Raw genomic sequence first — 17,978 nt, 5'->3', positions numbered from 1 at the left:
CTCGCGCGCGCTGTGTGTGTTTTGTGAAAAATTGTAAATAAGATTGTTTTGTTTAAATTGAGAGCGTGCAGCTCAGCGGTGGGGTTTGTGGACGTGTTGAGGTTACAGACGCAGTTTGGTTGTGTATGTTCATTTGTGTTGAGTTTTGCATTGGAAATCCCATTTCCTGAGTGGTATAACGAACAGCGACTCCATCTGGTTGGTAAATCATTACAACAGAGCGTCTACTGTTAAAAAGCTAAGGGTCAGACTATGGAAAATACGGTAAACTAGAGAAATGAAATTTCTGAAGAGATTGCGGTGTAAATGCTGTATGATTGAAAAACTGACTGGATGACTGGTTAGAATTTTGTGAAAAAGCGTGCGAGCTCAAGCAGTGAGAATGGCTGGAAAAAGTGGAAATGGATTAATCGGTATGAATGTCTTTTGAAGAGTTGGGCGCCGACCCTGTATGAAAAATGTGGAATGTTTTAAAGTTTGAATGGAGTTCCTCAATGAATGCATGAATGAGCAGAAAATGTATGAATATGTGTCGGCTTTGAACATTCAGTCCCTCTGTTGCAAGGGGGCAAAGATGCCTGCTAAAATGTTGAATATTGGAAATGATTGGTTTAATTTGATTAAAATTTTTTTTGTTCATGATTAGTGTTGTCTTATAGGGACAATCTTGGGAATACCTTAGTTTTAGTCTTGTTTAACTTTAAATCCATTTTTCTGTTCCTTGACTAAGTTTCAGTTATTCTTCCAACAAGCAAACTCTTAGAGTATTGTCTCCTGTGTTAATGAAGGACTGTGTAGGAGACACAGGGGGGTTTTCACACCTCATTCAATGCAATAGATGCAGATTTCCTGAGTGAAGGATTGAATCATTGTCTGAACTATTAGATATGTTCCCCATGCCAGAATATTTTGTAATTGAAATAAGGGATTAATCATTATATTCTAAGTAGGTTACTGGATTTTGAGTTTGTTTTTCTTCTACTACATTTTTAATACATTTTACTTTGATCCTTCTGTTATCTCTTTCTTTTCTTTTACTTTTTGGCTTGTTGCTTTTGAGTAGGACTGTGTCGGAGTGATTGATGAAGCCCATTGCAAGTCAGAGCATTCCAGGGAGTTCTCTGAAAAGGGAAAAAATAATTTCAGAGTCAAGGTAGTAGTTTTTCCATAGATATTTCATTATGGTTTGTTGATTTTATTTATTTTTTATTTTTTATATTCCCTAGTTATAAATATTTTGTTAAAAATAAAAAATGGGGGGAGAGTTGAGGATTTGGATAGTTTTCTGTGCAGGCCACATAGAATACTACACATATCTTCTTCTTCTCAGTGTTGAATGGGGCACAAAGAATGACACATGACTTATATAGAAATTGATTTGCTCAAAAATAGCAACTTGCTGATCAAGTTTGTCAAAATTGTCTGAAGTAATAGTAAAAGATGAATCAAGCAGCCCATTTCCCCCATTGAGAAAGAAAATTGTGAAGTTTTTATTTTTTGTTTTTTGTGTTTTTGTAATTGATGATCTGTACTGTATGTTTACAATGGACTCATGACTTTTTGGGATCATTTATTGTGTTATGGACTGAAGCTTTTTGCCCATTGTCTTAAGGACTTTGGAAAACACAGATGACAAAGGAAATTTCTCCTCTATGAGAAATTTAATGGACAAATCAAGGACAAACTATCAATAATATGACTTTTCGCAAGGCAGTGTGTTGGCATATCACAGCCATTTTATTTACAGGTGAAAGCAACCTCCAGATTCCTGCTGATGAAGTCATTCAGCCTGATGATGTCATCTGTTCGAGGAGATCAAGGAATCCAGGTCAGATTCATGCAAGGTGCTGCAGGACACCGCAGCTGCAGTGGAGTGGGAGAGACGCATAACAAGGATCCATGTTCGCACTTCAACAACAGTCCAGCAGAGTGTCAAGGGGAGCCCGGGTTCAGACGCCAACGGAGAGAACCAGCAATGCTGACTTCTGCTGACTTCCTGCGGTGGTTTCCTGACAGAGCAAGGAGACTGGATCCCACTCCCTGACCCTGGGCCTGCTGACACACCAAAAAGCTAAGGATGGCTTTTTCCTACAGGTGCTGGAGCAGGCAGCACACACAGCCGGTCCATCTTCATGTTTCTGAAAAGGAGGGAGAGAGAAACTGTGGCTGCTCTAAAGGTCTCTGAGAGGGCGTGCAAAGGACACCAACGCCAACAAGGGGAGTGATGAGAATTGGGCCAGCGGTAAATCCACAAGGAGACCGTGGGCTCCCCTCTGATCTGTCACCTTCCAGTCAAATGTTAAAGGGCCAATTCTTCGGACAGAAAGGATAAGAAAATTCTTTACAGCAGCTGCAGCCAAGCTAGGCGCACAAATGTGACGTCAAGAGTGCGCCATAGCCTGCTAAGGTTTTTGGTGACGTTGCCACCTGGTGCTGGCTGCATGAGAATGAACCAGTGATCCGAGATTTTCTCCCAATTTTCAGATTGGACAACAAGGAACTTTCAAAATCTTGATTTCAGACTTTTTTCCCCATGTGCATCTTTCACTACAGAATGGACAATGATGAAGAATGTTTTTCTGTGCTCGCTCCATCTGAACTGACAATATATATTGAAGTATGTGTGTATTAGTTTTTAGCTCTTTTGTGATTAGGATCACAAAGATCAAACCTAATACCCACCTGATTGCATTACAGATTTGAGACCACCAGTTATAACTTGTGCAGTATTTGAAGTGCAGTGTGGAATGTAGAATTTGGTTTTATCCGTTTTTTCTTTGATTTCTAAGATTTTTAAGATTGTTTTTACCTGGTCAACAGCTTTAATATCTTCTGATTTAATTGAGTGTATCTGTTTTTGTTTCAAATGGAATGCTAGTCACTAATCACTGTGAGTAAAACCAACTAAACATATTTTGTTAAGAGAAAATAACCTTCTTGATACAAGATGAGGAGTCAGATAATGAGGTCAGAGAAGGACATGAATTTCTTTTATAAATTATGATTTAGTTCTTACAACTTTTCTAATGTATACATTTTTGTTCGATTTTTATGTTTATGTAATGACATTGTTTTCATTTAACATTCATAGTGTTTTCACACCAAAGGTGTGAAAAATGAGGGATTGTTGAAGTTAAAAAGTTTAAACAATGTACTTGCTAGATCTAATCAAATAACTACACTAATTAGCATTATTCTGGCTCACACCGTCTGTAGCTTCTAAAGAATTGATTAGGTCATGGCTGTTATTTAGCATAATGTAGGAGACTCATTGTCCCCACAGGAAAGGTAACTTTTGTCTCCCTTAGGGGAGCCATCCCCAGACGTGATTAGAACAAAGGAAATGCAAACTCTGTAAACTTGAATATAATCCACACTTCCATGATAATCAACCTTAGTCTGTGACCTGGAGTAAACCTAAATTCAGGTGTGTCCTTATCCCCCGGGACGACAGATAAATTGGGGGCTCCTGAGACGATCTCAGGACTGTTCTTCTGTGACTCCACAAGAGAAGCATGAGAGCAGTCCGCTGTCAGCTGCAGTGTAACATTTGTGTTTTCATGTTTTATGTTTAATTGTGTCCTGACTGTCGTTTTCATGTTGTTTTTATTAAACCCTTTTGCTTGACTTCCAATTCGAACCTAGCCTCTCCTTCGTCCTCAGAAATCTAAGAACACGTCATTTAGTGATATTCTAACAGTAGCTAACAGTGTTTTAACAATTGTAAATTCAGCGAGTCAGTCACTGTAAGTGAGGCTAAGTATAAGTGCTTGAGTAAAACAATTGTAATTCAAATGCAATCCAGGCAAATAGCCGCTAATTTAAACAGTGAAGCAGAGTTCAGTAAGTTTTTGCCGGAGCAGCAAACTAGCGTTTGCAACACGGGAACACCGGAAGTGACACAATACGCTCACCTTACACGTCGGCACGTCCGTCTCTACATCTGGCGTCCATGAATGAATCCCATTTAGCAGAGGATGGTTTCGATCCATCGACCTCTGGGTTATGGGCCCAGCACGCTTCCGCTGCTCCACTCTGCTCTCCTTTTCATACACAACGGCTGGAAAATCAACACCCTTCACTCTATGTCTTATTTCTCTAGCATCATTTATTTTAGAAGATTGTAACCAGCAGCAAGTGAGTAAGTTTAGGTCTGTCAATATGGGCTGAGCATTTACCTGGGCTGAATTTGTGAACATCTCCTTTTGCATATTCACTGTAAAGAGCATTACCCCTCCCTCTGGGTTATGGGCCCAGCATGCTTCCGCTGTGCCACTCTGCTCTTCTTTTTAGATGCAAGGGTTGGAAAAATCTGTGGTTCAAACATTGTGGGAATGTTTGGGAAACTACGTCAACCAAGGTTCCAACAGCTTATGGGTTGCAAAGTTAAGCTTTTGGTAGACCGCGCAACAATCTTTTTGTGATTTTCTTGAGTCTTCTAAAGCAATACTTAGCGGGGACATTTCACTTTGGACAATCTTGTGGCAATGGATTCTTAGTCTTCTAAAAACATGATCATGCGATCCAAAGCATTTAGTATTAGCAGACTATAGTTTTAACCACCCTCTGGTTCAGGAGTGTTTTCGACTCAATAATAAATGTGAAGTGAATATGGGCTGAGCATTTACCTGGGCTGAACTTGTGAACATCTCCTTTTGCATATTCACTGTAAAGAGCCATTACACTTCCCACTGCCAACAATTGTTCCCAAAACAATAGGACATACATTTTTTGATTGCAAATGAACAGTCCAAAAACAATGGAGCAGGTGAAAGTGTTTGTGATTGGTACATAACAAATCACTTCAAGTGATTGTCAGAATGAGTGAAGTCATGTCATTAAGGGTGGAGCCTTTAGCAGGTGGAGACATTTCACTTTAGACACTTGTGGCAACAGATAGTTTGTCAAGTGGCTATAGCATTAGACAGGATATAAACTTCACGCTGCTCCAAAGCATTGCATTTAGCAGAAGATGGTTTTCGATCCATCGACCAAACATTGTGGGAATTTTTGGGAACCTATGGCAACCAAGGTTCCAGCAGCTTATGATTTGCAAAGTTAAGCTTTTGGTAGACCGTGCAACAATCTTTTTTGTGATTTTCCTGATTACCTCCAAGAATGTTGAAGGAGTCTATTAACGCAATACTTAGTGGGGACATTTCACTTTGGACAATCTTGTGGCAATGGATTCTTAGTCTTCTAAAAACATGGTCATGCGATCCAAAGCATTTAGTATTAGCAGACTATAGTTTTAACCACCCTCTGGTTTAGGAGTGTTTTCGACTCAATAATAAATGCTTAGTTGACATTAGACACTTGTGCCAACGAATGAGCATTTCACATTGAACACTTGTGATTGTGTGTGGTGTTTTGGAAACAGGACAATGCGAATACAGCTATAAACAATAGAGTCTGCAAGGACGGTACCACATTGCTAAGGAGGACTCCTTAGATGGGAGGAGTGTTCTAGCGAGTCCAACTTCTATTCCCCTGTCTACTCGCCCTCGCACCAAGCTACATGACACAATCTCCACCCAAGGTCAGTCCCATGAACTGTTAGCCCTTGTTGACTCTGGTGCTGATGAGTATTTTAGATCTTGAGGTGGTTAAGCAGCTTTGTATCCCTACTGTTGCGCTCCCCAAACCTAGCTTGTGTTACCTCTCAAACCTGTCCTATCCGCCTTCAACTCTCCGGTAATCATATTGAGGAGATCAGCTTTCTCATAATCAACACCCAGCTTGTTCCACTGATTTTGGGGCATCCCTGGTTAATCAAACACAATCCCAATATTGACTGGCCTTCTGCAAAGATAGTCGGTTGGAGCACTACCTGCCATTCCAGTTGTCTCCGTTCAGCTCAACCCCGGTCCAGTTCTTCTCAACTGGTCAGTTGCTCTGGTCCTGACCTATCCAAAGTCCCCTCTGAATACCTAGATCTCCAGGTGGTTTTTAGTAAGGATCAAGCATTCTCCCTGCCACCTCACCGTCCTTATGATTGTACCATTGAGCTCTTGTCTGATGTCTCTCACCCCAGTAGTCGCCTCTATAACCTAGCAAAACCAGAACGTGAGGCCATGGAGGCTTACATAAAGACTTCACTGGATGCTGGCATAATCCGCCCCTCCTCATCTCCTGTGGGGGCTGGGTTCTTCTTTGTGGGAAAAAAAGATGGGACATTTAGACAGTGTATTGATTACAGGGGCCTTAACAATATTACTGTTAAGAATAAATATCCACTGCCTCTAACGAACTCTGCCTTTGACTCTCTCCAGGGATCCACCATCTTCACCAAACTCGACCTGCGTAACGCCTATCACCTTGTTCGCATAAGAGAGGGAGATGAGTGGAAAACAGCATTTAACACCCCACTTGGCCATTTCCAAAATATTTAGTAATGCCATTTGGTTTAACCAACGCCCCTGCTGTTTTCCACAGTCTTGTCAATGACATACTGAGAGACCTGCTAGATCGCTTTGTTTTTGTTTATCTGGATGACATTCAGATTTTTTCCAGAAACCCTGCTGAACATGTGCAACACGTTCGCCAAGTCCTACAATGCCGGAGAACAGTCTTTTTGTCAAGGCTGAAAAATGTGAGTTTCACACCTCTACCACCTCCTTTCTTGGATACATCATCTCTCAGTGTGAGCTGAAGATGGATCCTGTTAAGGAGAAGGCTGTACAGGAATTACCCAGGCCTGAGAATCGGAAACAGTTGCAGAGGTTTCTGGGTTTCACCAACTTCTATAGACGGTTCATAGCCAAATCGCTGCACCTCTAACCTCACTTCCACCTCCTAGAGCTTTTTTGTGGTCCCCAGAAGCAGAGAGAGCATTCTTAGAACTCAAGAGATGCTTCACTGAGGCACCGATCCTTGTCCAACTTCATCTGAGCAGACAATTTGTTGTGGAGGTGGAGGCTTCGGATGTGGGAGTCAGGGCTGTTCTCTCTCAACGGTCAGTGGTAGATGGAAAGATGCATCCCTGTGCCTATCTCTCTCACCGTCTCTCTCCTGCAGAAAGGAACTATGCTGTGGGGGACCGGGAGCTCTTAGCCATCAAGACGGCTCTGATGGAGTGGCGCCACTGGTTGGAGGGTGCAGCTCAGCCATTTATGGTATGGACAGATCATAAGAACCTGGAGTACATTCGTTCTGCCAACTCCTAAATCCCCGGCAGGCTAGGTGGGCTCTGTTTTTTGGTCACTTCTTCTTTACCATCACCTACAGACCTGGCTCCCGTAACATCAAACCCGACGCCCTTTCCCGGGTTTTCTGTAAGCATGAGTCACCATCTGCACCTGACACTGTGGTGCCCAGCACCTGCGTGGTGGGATCTCTTACTTGGAGCATTGAGGACAGGATCTGTAAAGCACAGGAGAACGACCCAGATCCAGGTAACTGTCCCCCGGATCGTCTTTTTGTTCCTGCATCTATCAAACCTGAGGTTTTGCAGTGGGCTCACACATCAAAGTTTACGGGCCATCCGGGAGTGTCCCGTACTGTCGCCTTTCTCCGCAGGAGATTCTGGTGGCCTGCCTTGGAGGACGATACCAAGGCCTACATCGCTGCTTGTCCTGTGTGCACCCAGAACAAGAGTCCTAAACGGCCTAGTTCTGGCTTGCTCCACCCTCTGTCCATTCCCTGCCGTCCATGGTCTCACCTAGCACTGGATTTTGTGACGGGACTCCCACCTTCTGAGGGTAAGACGGTCATCCTTACTGTTGTTGACCGTTTCAGTAAATTCGTTCACCTGTTACCTCTGCCCAAATTACCATCTGCCAGGGAAACCGCTGACCTACTGGTAAAGGAGGTTTTCCGTCTCCATGGGCTTCTTATGGATGTTGTGTCGGACCGTGACCCTCAGTTTGTGTTGGCTGTTTGGAGGGATTTCTGTCGGGCTTTGGGGGCCACCGTCAGCCTTTCTTCGGGATACCATCCAACGGGCAGGCCGAAAGGGCCAACCAAAAGATGGAGTCTACTCTTCGCTGTATGGTTGCCACCAATCCCTTGTCCTGGGCCGCCCAGTTGCCGTGGGTTGAATACGCCCACAACACTCTGCCCACCTCTCCTACTGGTATGTCACCTTTCCAGTGTGTTTATGGTTACCTGCCTCCCTTGTTTCCATTGAAGATACACCCTTCATTCCACGTCTCTCGCATCAAGCCTGTTGCCATCTGCCCTCTGCTGCCTCCTCCCCCTCGGAAGATAGACGATGCTCCCGCTTACACGGTTAACCGGCTGCTGGATGCATCCCTGGTCAAGGATTTCCATCGCCTGCACCCAGACAAGCCGGGTGGCGGCCGTCGGAGGGGGGGTACTGTCACAAATCCACTAGTGGGGAAGTGACAAGCTGGGCCTCTCTCTCTCTCTCTCTCTCTCTCTCTCTCTCTCTCTCTCTCTCACAGTGCAGTGTGTGTGACTGGCCACTCCCTGATTACTTGCAGCTGCAGGCAATCTCCAATCAACCACCTGTTTTCCGTGGCTCATCAGCACAGCTTCCTAAGCTGTGGCTGCTCTCTGTTCGGCGCTGGATAGTTAAGTCTAGTCACGTAGGTGAACCTCCAGTTTTATTCTGTCGCAGTACTTTTGTTACCTGCTGTTTGTGCCTGTAAACCTGAATGCTGTTCTTTGTGTTTGAAGGAGAACCATGCCTGCTGACGCCTCTCTCCACCTGCTGTCACCAGTTCTGCATGCTTTGTCTCCCTGCCTGTGTCCACAACCTGCTCTGTCGCCTGAGAGGATTTTCCCACCTTCATTCTACTACCTGGTCTGATTCAGCAATAAACTGTGTTGAACTTTGCTGCTCGAGGAAGGCCCTGCGCCTGTTGAGCTTGCCGCGCAGCCACTTGGGCCTGAGCTCTCTCCAGAGCACAAAGGCGTTATAGGTGAACATGTCGAGGATGTTGTGGAACACGGCGAGGGGCCAGCGCGCCGTCTTCCTGCGGCAGCTGTACACGCCGACGAGCTTGTCCAGGTTGTCCACGCCGCCCCTGGTGCTGTTGTAGTGCAGGATGATGTCGGGCTTGGCGCCCCTGGTGGCGCGGACCCGCGCGTCCCCTGTGTGTGTGCAACGTGCTCAGCAGCACCACGTTCCTGTTCCTCTTGGCCACGTAGGACACCAGAGTGACGGTGAGCGTGAAGGCAAACCTGGACGAAAAGACCGCGCGGCCCTTGGTGTCGAGCAAGGCACGCGGCAGCTCGGGTTTGTTTTTGCGCATCATGCCCACCACTGTGAGGCACCTCTCGATGAGCAGCCGCCGGGCCAGCTCGTAGGAGGTGAAAAAGTTGTCGCACGTCACGTTGCGCGGACCCCGCAGGCCCTCTGTCATGTGGGCACCACGCGGGCGCCCTGATTCCTCTCGGGCTCGCCGGCCACTGACTTGCCCGTGTACATCTGCATGTTCCATGCGTATCTGGAGCCGGCGTCACAGGCCACCCACGACTTGAGTCCGTACCTGGCAGGCTTGCTGGGCATGTACTGGCGGAAGGAGCATCAATCTCGGTGGACGTGACGGGCAAGGAGGAGAACACACACACACACACACACACACACACACACACACACACACACACACACACACACACACACACACACACACACACGGAACCAGCTGCTCGTCCACGGTCACGTCGGGGTCCAGGTTGTAGAGGCGAGGCAGCCGCCGCACCCAGGCATCCCACACGTCTCTTATGGCCGCCAGTTTGTCCGAGGTTCGTCTGGCGCCTCTCGTCTCGCGGTCGTCGAATCACAGCAGTCGCAAGAACGCATGGAACCACTTGAACGGCATCGTGGCGCAGAAAATGCCGCTGCCGCTCTTCTCGTGCCACAGGCTCTCCAGGGCCTTGTTTCGGGACCTGTACACGCCGGTGAAGAGCAGCAGCCCGAGGTAGCCGCGTTGCTCCGTGACGTCCATCGTTTTCCAGTCGATGTCGCACCTCCTGAGGCCCTCGAGGTTCGTAGCGGTCACCACGATCTCTAGTATGCGCCGCGTGACCAACACGTCGAACGTGGAGAGTATGTCGCGGACACGTGTGGGCCCCGGGCTCTGTGGAGGAGTGGCGCGTCCATGGTCTTGTTCCTCGTCTTGTTCTTTGTCTCGTTCTTCGTCTCGTTCTTGTGCTGTGACACGGCGATGACGTTGAGGGCGACGGGGATGATACGTCGTCGAGGACAACTCTATTTCGCCATTTCCCAACAAACCTTTCGCTCTCCTCCTCGTCCTGCTCGTGCTCTTCTTCTTCTTCTTCAACAACAACAACAACTTTCTCGTTGTCTTCTCCTTCGTTGTCGTCGCCGTCGTGACCGTCTTGCTCTTGTTCTGGGATATTGCGTGCGCCGCTGACGATAATCTGATGCAGCTTCATTTCTAGAGTCAAACGACGGGCCATGCTGGTGAACGACAAAAACTTTTTTTTAATTTTGATAACTGTTTTGATTCACAATTAAGGTGGAAAATAAAAGCTTTGCGTTTAATGTATTTTTGTTGATGTTGAAATGGATTTTAAAACATATGGTATCGAAAAAAGTAAGTACTAAGTACTAACTTGAGCGTACTTGGAGGGTTTATCGTTAATGTTAACAAATTGGGATCGCTCAGAGAAATAGGATTTAAACCAACTTAGTGCGATTCCTTTAATGCCAACTAAGTGTTCCTGTCTCTGTAACAGCATTGTATGGTCAATAGTGTCAAATGCAGCACTAAGATCTAATAAAACCAGTATGGAGACAAGTCCCTTGTCAACTGCAGTTAATAGGTCGTTAGTAATTTTCACCAGTGCTGTCTCTGTGCTATGATCCATTCTAAATCCTGACTGGAAGTCTCCAAATTGACTATTCCTATGTAGAAAGTCACACAATTTGTTAGCGACTACCTTCTCAAGGATTTTGGAGAGAAAGGGAAGGTTAGATATAGGCAGGCCAGCTGACAGTCTTGCCTGGGCCCGGGACGAGATCTTAGATGGGCCCCCCCCTCGCGGCCAGATCTCTCCTTTTCCCTTGCTCTTCCTCTCCTCACATCTCTCACTGAAATTAAGTGTGTAATCAGTCTCTGATCCATCCTGCTCAGACTCTCCGACAGGGCAGCGAGCCCCCCCGCATCACTCTCTCTCTCTTCTCTCTCTCACCGGTAGCCTGACTCTGTCCCTCCCGGGCGGGCAGCGGGCCCCTCCCGCATCACTCTCTCTGTCACCTGACTGCAGCTGGATCTCTCTCTGTCTCATCCTTACTGACGGAGCTACCAAACTCAACTGTTTCTGTCAAAGTTAACGTGTTGTGTCAGGCTTTTATACAAGCTAATGGACGTTAACATGAGAGCTGGCCTGTTACGTTACGTTACATGGCTCGGAAACGTTGGCGCGCTTGTTTCTTACCTTGCTCTACGTTGACAGTTCCAGCTTCACCGCCACCACTTTTTTAAATATTTGTTTAGAAAATCTCTAAGGCCTCTATTTTCTTCTTCTCTTTTCTTTCCTTTTCCGAGCTCCGGACTTGTGCTAACCGGACATTTTGAGCGTAATGAACTTCAAATCAAGTGACAATATCAAATTTTGATCAGAGGCCAAACCATTTTTATGTTGGGGGTGGGGGGGTTCTTGACCACCATTTCCAGGACAATTAGGAAGAAAACAAATAAAACGCTTTTATGTAATTCAAATATTATGCTACATATTTTTTTCCACAAATAGGCCTATTTAAAAAAAAGATTTTTAATTCTTCCATAATTTAATGAGGGCCCAGTTCTGGGCCCCCCCCCCTACTGTGGGCCCGGGACAACAGACCCGTTTTTCCCCCCCTATCGGCGGGCCTGGATATAGGTCTATAGTTGGCTAAGACTTCAGGATCGAGGGTGGGTTTTTTCAGAATAGGTTTTATCACAGCTACTTTAAATGACTGCGGTACATGACCTGTTAATAAAGACATATAGATCGTGTCTAGTATTGTGTTAACCACGGGTAGTGCTTCTTTAAGTAGCCTCGTTGGAATGGGGTCTAAGAGTCAGGTAGTTGGCTTAGCTGAAGAGACCTTTAACATTAATTGTTGAAGGTCTATAGGATAAAAGCAGCTTAAGTATGTATCAGGTCTTATCGTTCTCTCCAGCCCTCCTGCGCCCAAAAGGTGATGAATTTTATCTCTAATTGTTATAATTTTATCATTAAAGAAGGTCATGAAGTCATCACTGCTCAGAGCCACAGGAATAGAAGGCTCAGTAGAGCTGTGACTATCTGTCAGCCTGGCTACAGTGCTGAAAAGAAACCTTGGGTTGTTCTTATTTTCTTCTATTAGTGTTGAGTAATAGTCTGATCTGGCAATTCTGAGTGCCTTCCTATAATTTTTCAGACTATCTTGCCAATCTACACAAGATTCTTCCAGTTTGGTGAAACGCCATTTACTTCAAGTTTTCGTGAGATTTGTTTTAATTTGCGAGTTTGGGAGTTATACCAAGGTGCTAATTTCCTTTGCTTCATCATTTTTTTTTTGACAGGAGCGACAGAGTCCAAAGTTGTCCGCAGCAGCGTCTACGAAATTATCAATTTGGCAGAGACTAAAGTTAACATAAAGGTCCTCTGTTATATTAAGGCATGACATTGAGTTAAATGCTGTTGGAATACCTTCCTTAAATTTAGCTATAGCACTGTCAGATAGGCATCTAGTGTTGAAACTTTTATTTAATTTCTTATGGTCTGATAATAGGAATTCGAAAGTTATTAAATGGTCTGATAATAAAGGATTCTGCGAAAATACTATTAAATCTTCAATTTTGATGCCATATTCTAGCACAAGGTCGAGGGTGTGGTTAAAACAGTGCGTGGCCTCATGCACACTCTGACTGAAACCAATTGAATCTAGTAGTGAATTGAAAGCAGTACTAAGGCTATTGCTGTCAATGTCCACATAGATATTAAAGTCACCTACAATAAGTACTTTGTCTGATTGAAGGACTACACATGATAAGAACTCAGAGAATTCAGATAAAAATTCAGAATACGGACCTGGGGCCCATTCTTCGTACGTTGCTTAAAACATCCGAGATCAAATGACACATCCTAGATGATATCATCGTGCTAATCATGATCTGGCTAATTAGGTTCTTCAAACACACCTGCCGTTGATGATTAGTATAGCTGGATTGAGTTAGTGAGATAATTGCGCGTTCATGCGCTTGTTTAAAAGGGGATATGTATCGATAGCTGAAACTTTGATCAGCAACGCTGCTATCTGCTCACCATGGCCAAAGAGCGCGCTCAGTTTTTCACCGCAGCAGAGCAAGAACTATTACTGGAGGGGTATGCTGAGTTCGAAACAATAATTAAAACGCCAGGGAACACCTCAAAGTCTGCAAAAGCCAGGAGAGATGGCTGGCAATAAGTAGCAGACAAATTAAATGCGTAAGTGTTCCATGTTATGGTTATATCACTTATTACAGTTTATATTCTTGTATTTTAATAATTTCATAATTGCTTAATGTCAGAGCCAGCTCGGGACCCACTAGAACATGGGAACAAGTAAAAGTGAAGTACAAGAATATTCTTCAAACTGGTAAGCTTTTCGACTTCTACTGTTTAGTCTGATGTTTGTCTGTTTATAACAGCAACCAAGAAAAAGGCGGAGCATATCAAAACAGGTGGTGGTCCTGCACCCCCACATTATACCCCGGCAGAAGAGCTGGCCCTTGGGCTAAATGCAAACCGACCCATTTTGGAGGGCATCCCTGGGGGCAGCTCTTCCTTAGACCTACAGCCAGGGACCAGTAACAGCAACACCTTAATTACAGGTAAATGAGTTTTAAATCATCTTGCTTTCCCCTAGTGTAGTTCATTGTAATGAAATTGTGTTCTCCTCTTTTGTGTAGTTTTACATAATACACCAACACTTTTACCTGTTCCCAAGGAAGTGGTGGCTGAAATATGTGCAGTAAGTGGACTTTTTTAACTTTACATCAAAAGGAAAGAGTGCAACACTTTGTAATACCCATTTTTATTTTGCACAGGACAGTGAAGAAACCCTCTCAGATGACTGTCCTTTGGAGGACGTACTTGTAAGTGCATAAATAACTTTATTTTATTTCTAGTTGTGTGCATATTATGTCTGACTGCAATATGAGTTGCAGGAGGAAACGCCTACAGACAGGCCTACAGCATGAAGTGATCCAGAGGTGAGCAGTCTACTTTTCCTTTTTATTTCTGTTGCATGAGGCTTGTGTTAATTTTTCTTTTTTCTGAATGGCACAGGGTGATGTCCGTACCCTATATAAACGGCATCTCCAACAGAAAATGGAGTATTATGACCTTAAAAAACAAAAATTAAGGGGAGAAATGGAGCTCAACGCCTTAAAGAAGACAAAACTGGCACTAGAGATTGAATTGCTTCAAAAGGAACTTCAGAGTAAGTGCTAAAACACTATTTTTCACAAAGAGTACTATTGCTAACCTTGGATAACAATATATCTTATTGCAGGCAAAAGATGACATCATTGGCTGATCAAGACAAACAATAATTGAAATAAAACTCAATGAACTAAGCATGTTGTCTTGTCTTCTATTATTCACTTAATTAAGGTTTTGTGTGTTTAATAAAAAAAAAAAAAAAAACTCAAAAATGGTGTTCCACAATTCTGTCCCGTGCAGCTCTGCCACTAGGTTGGTCCAAGTGCACTGGCTGGAGGTCATCATCAGGCTGCACCTCCAACACAGGGGTACTCTCCTTTCTGATGGTGGCAATATTGTGGAGGATGGCACATGCAACAATAATGTCACAGGCCCTGTCAGGTGCAATCCTCAGACCCTTCAGACACTGAAATCTTCCCTTTAGTTGCCCAAAGGTCATTTCAATGCGTGCCCTTGTCCTGGTTAGAGCTGTATTGAAACTGGTTTGTGGTCCAGGGTTTGGGTCAGGGAATGGCGTCATGAAGTACTGCCTGCAGGCATAGCCCCTGTCACCAAGCAGGATCCTGTCGTAAGCACCTGAAAAATGCAGTTTTGTTAGGCTCAGAATAAAATTATGTAATACAGTGAGCTTGAAATATAATCTTTTCCTTACCACGTTCAAATAATGTGCATAAATGTGACTCTCTGAAAATCCTGGAGTCATGCACAGAACCAGGCCATTTGGGTTCCACATTTGTGATGTGATATATATATATATATATATATATATATATATATATATATATATATATATATATATATATTATATATATATATATAGATATATATATATATATAAAAATGTAATCAAAGTATGCAGTTGACTGATTACCAATATTTTAGATGGTGTGTGATTCCATGTATAAATTACTATTACAATTGTTAATATGCCAGATTATATATATATATATATATATATATATATATATATATATATATATATATATAATATATATATATATATTTCTAATCTGGCATATTAACAATTGTAATAGTAATTTACCTGCACATTTACACTGTGAAATCCCTTTCTGTTCACAAAATCCCCTTCATTGGGGCCAGGTGGGGCTTTGATGGGGACGTGTGTGCAGTCTATGGCACCAATCACGTTAGGGAAGCCTGAGGAACAAATACTGTAAATCTCAGGCTACTTTTTGGCATGATCATGGTTGCATGATCTTCATTAACAATTATGTACCTGCAATGGCAAAAAATTTTTGCTTCACAGCCTGTGGTCTTAAGTGGCTTGGAAATACGACAAAACCCCCTAAAAACTGTTTGAGTGCCAGATAAACTTTGCGAATGGCACGACATACAGCACTTTTACACAAGTTTTCGGCATCTCCAATGGTGTAAAGGAAAGTGCCACTCGCAAAGAATCGCAGAGCAATACAAACTGTTTGTGCAGTTGTTAAAGCCCGACTCCGACGAGTCAAACTTTTAACGTGTGGCTCCAACAAGTTGATAATGTAGATGAGACCCTCCCGAGAAAAACCGATATCTCTCAATCAATAGATTGTCGCGCTGCGCTAAAGGATCCTGTCGATCTCGCAAAACGCGATTGATTCGAAAAGCTCTTTGAATTATTCTTGCACCTTCAGCAACAGGTTCCTGACGTAAAAACGGACAAGACATGGCTGCGACAGACTTCCCATATCACCTCCGTTTATATAGCCAGGATCTAATCCTGTTGACATGAAATAAGCCTGCTTGCGAGCAGGTTTAAGATTGCGCACCTGTTGCTGTGACAGCAAGTCCAGGATGAGCGTCGAAGAACTAAACAATCCAAGATCATGCCAAATCGTCAACAATCAAATCCAGCTAAGTGAGTTAGCGATATACGAAGAATGGGCCCCTGGTGCGCGGTAAACAACAACAAATATAATTGGCTTTACCGTTTTCCACATTGGGTGTTGAAGATTAAGGACAAGGCTTTCGAACGAGTTATAATTTAGTTTAGGTTTAGCATTAACTAACAGGCTTGAGTCGAAGATGGCTGCAACTCCCCCTCCTCGGCCTGAGCGTCGTGGGATTTGAGTATTATGACTGGGAGGAGTGGCTTTATTTAGACTAGCATATTCATCATGGCCCAGCCGTGTTTCGGTGAGACAAAATAAATCAATTTGGTTATCTGATATCAATTTGTTTACCAATATTGCTTTAGAAGACAGAGACCTAATGTTTAATAGTCCACATTTTCATTCATTCATTCATTTTCCTATTCTGTTCTATCAGTGCAGTGGTTGTTTTAATTCCAATTAGGTTGTTGAGTATAGCACCTCTTTTATTTATGTTTAATTTAATCAATCTCAGTCGGGGAACAGACACCGTGGTTATGGGATTACAAATGGGTGGTTGTTCCAAAGGAGCAAGCACAGAGGAGCGTGTAGCGCTGTATCTCTGATTACTGGTATTATTGATTATAACTGGAATGACATAGCTGGTCTGTGTGTTAGCAGAGTTATTTATAGGGGAGTGAGCTTTAGCTTTTGGGAGAGTGTGTCTGGGCAGCGTCAATCATAGCTCTGAGTGTGCACAGCGTGGTGCAAATTCTCACGGAGCACCTGGTTTCCACGTGTATTGGGATGGATCCCATCTCTGCTGAACAGGGAGCCACGTTTTCAAAACAGATTAAAATTGTCAATGAAACCTAACTTGTGAATGCTGCATGTAAGCTGGAGCCAGATGTTAAGAGAGAGTAGCTGTGATGTGGAAGCAGGGAATGTGGACCCAAACGCAGAGAGAGGCAGGCAGGAGATGGTTGATTTACTGTAACAAAAAACAGCAGTACAAAACAACAAACTGAAGGGCAAAACACAGGCAGAAATACGCTGACACATGCAGGAAACGGCACAGGGCACAGGGAAGCAACACAAGACGATCTGACAAGACGCAAAGGGAACACAGAGGCTAAATACATGAGGTAATTAACAAATGAGCGACAGGTGATACAGCAGGTGAAACACATCAGGGCGGGGCAGGGCAATCAACATAGGCGGGAAAACACAGAAAGCAAAACTAGACATGACAAGACGGAAAATAGGCTTTCAAAATAAAACAGGAAGCAGAACATAAACAGGGAAACATGAAATCAACTAAACACAGAAACTTGTCACAACACTAGACAACACAAGGGAGAACAGAGAACACAGGAATTAACCAAAACATACACAATTCAGAATAACCAACAAAAACAGGAAACATACAGAAAACTAATCGGAAGCAAAAGAAATGGCAAAAAACACAAGGCAAAATACAGAAACCATAACAGAATGCAAGGCATAAACTCAGAAACCACAACAGTAGCCTGCTAAAAAGGCATGATCCGCGACCTAGAGATGGAAGTGGACCCGAAATAAAAACTGACTTCCCAGTGCTTTTTAAAGCCTCATTGAGAGTGGTAAACTCTTTCTTTATGCGCTCGTATTCCTGATAGGACATGTCGTTGTGTCCACAGTGGACCACGATGCGTTTAATAGAGGTCGGGAATGAGGGTGTCAGATCCACAACTTTAGCCAGGATGTCTGCAACTTTGGCTCCAGGAAAGCAGTGTG

At 43.9% G+C, this 17,978-nt stretch overlaps 1 long non-coding RNA gene and 1 pseudogene across 1 annotated transcript; one reads left to right on the top strand and one right to left on the bottom strand.

Moving 5' to 3' along the window:
* Nucleotides 1-13,613: 13,613 nt before the first annotated feature.
* LOC120546305 lies at nucleotides 13,614-14,377 on the top strand. Its single transcript, XR_005636860.1, has 4 exons — nucleotides 13,614-13,772; nucleotides 13,851-13,912; nucleotides 13,989-14,153; nucleotides 14,230-14,377. It is a non-coding gene; the product is annotated as an uncharacterized LOC120546305 (long non-coding RNA).
* A 292-nt stretch (nucleotides 14,378-14,669) lies between these two features.
* LOC120547156 lies at nucleotides 14,670-16,085 on the bottom strand (annotated as a pseudogene).
* Nucleotides 16,086-17,978: the final 1,893 nt, after the last annotated feature.

The sequence above is a fragment of the Perca fluviatilis genome, chromosome 18 (genome assembly GCF_010015445.1).
Source record: "Perca fluviatilis chromosome 18, GENO_Pfluv_1.0, whole genome shotgun sequence".
Lineage (NCBI taxonomy): Eukaryota > Metazoa > Chordata > Actinopteri > Perciformes > Percidae > Perca > Perca fluviatilis.
Note: the sequence above shows the minus strand (reverse complement) of the source record. Positions and strands in the feature narration are given on the sequence as shown.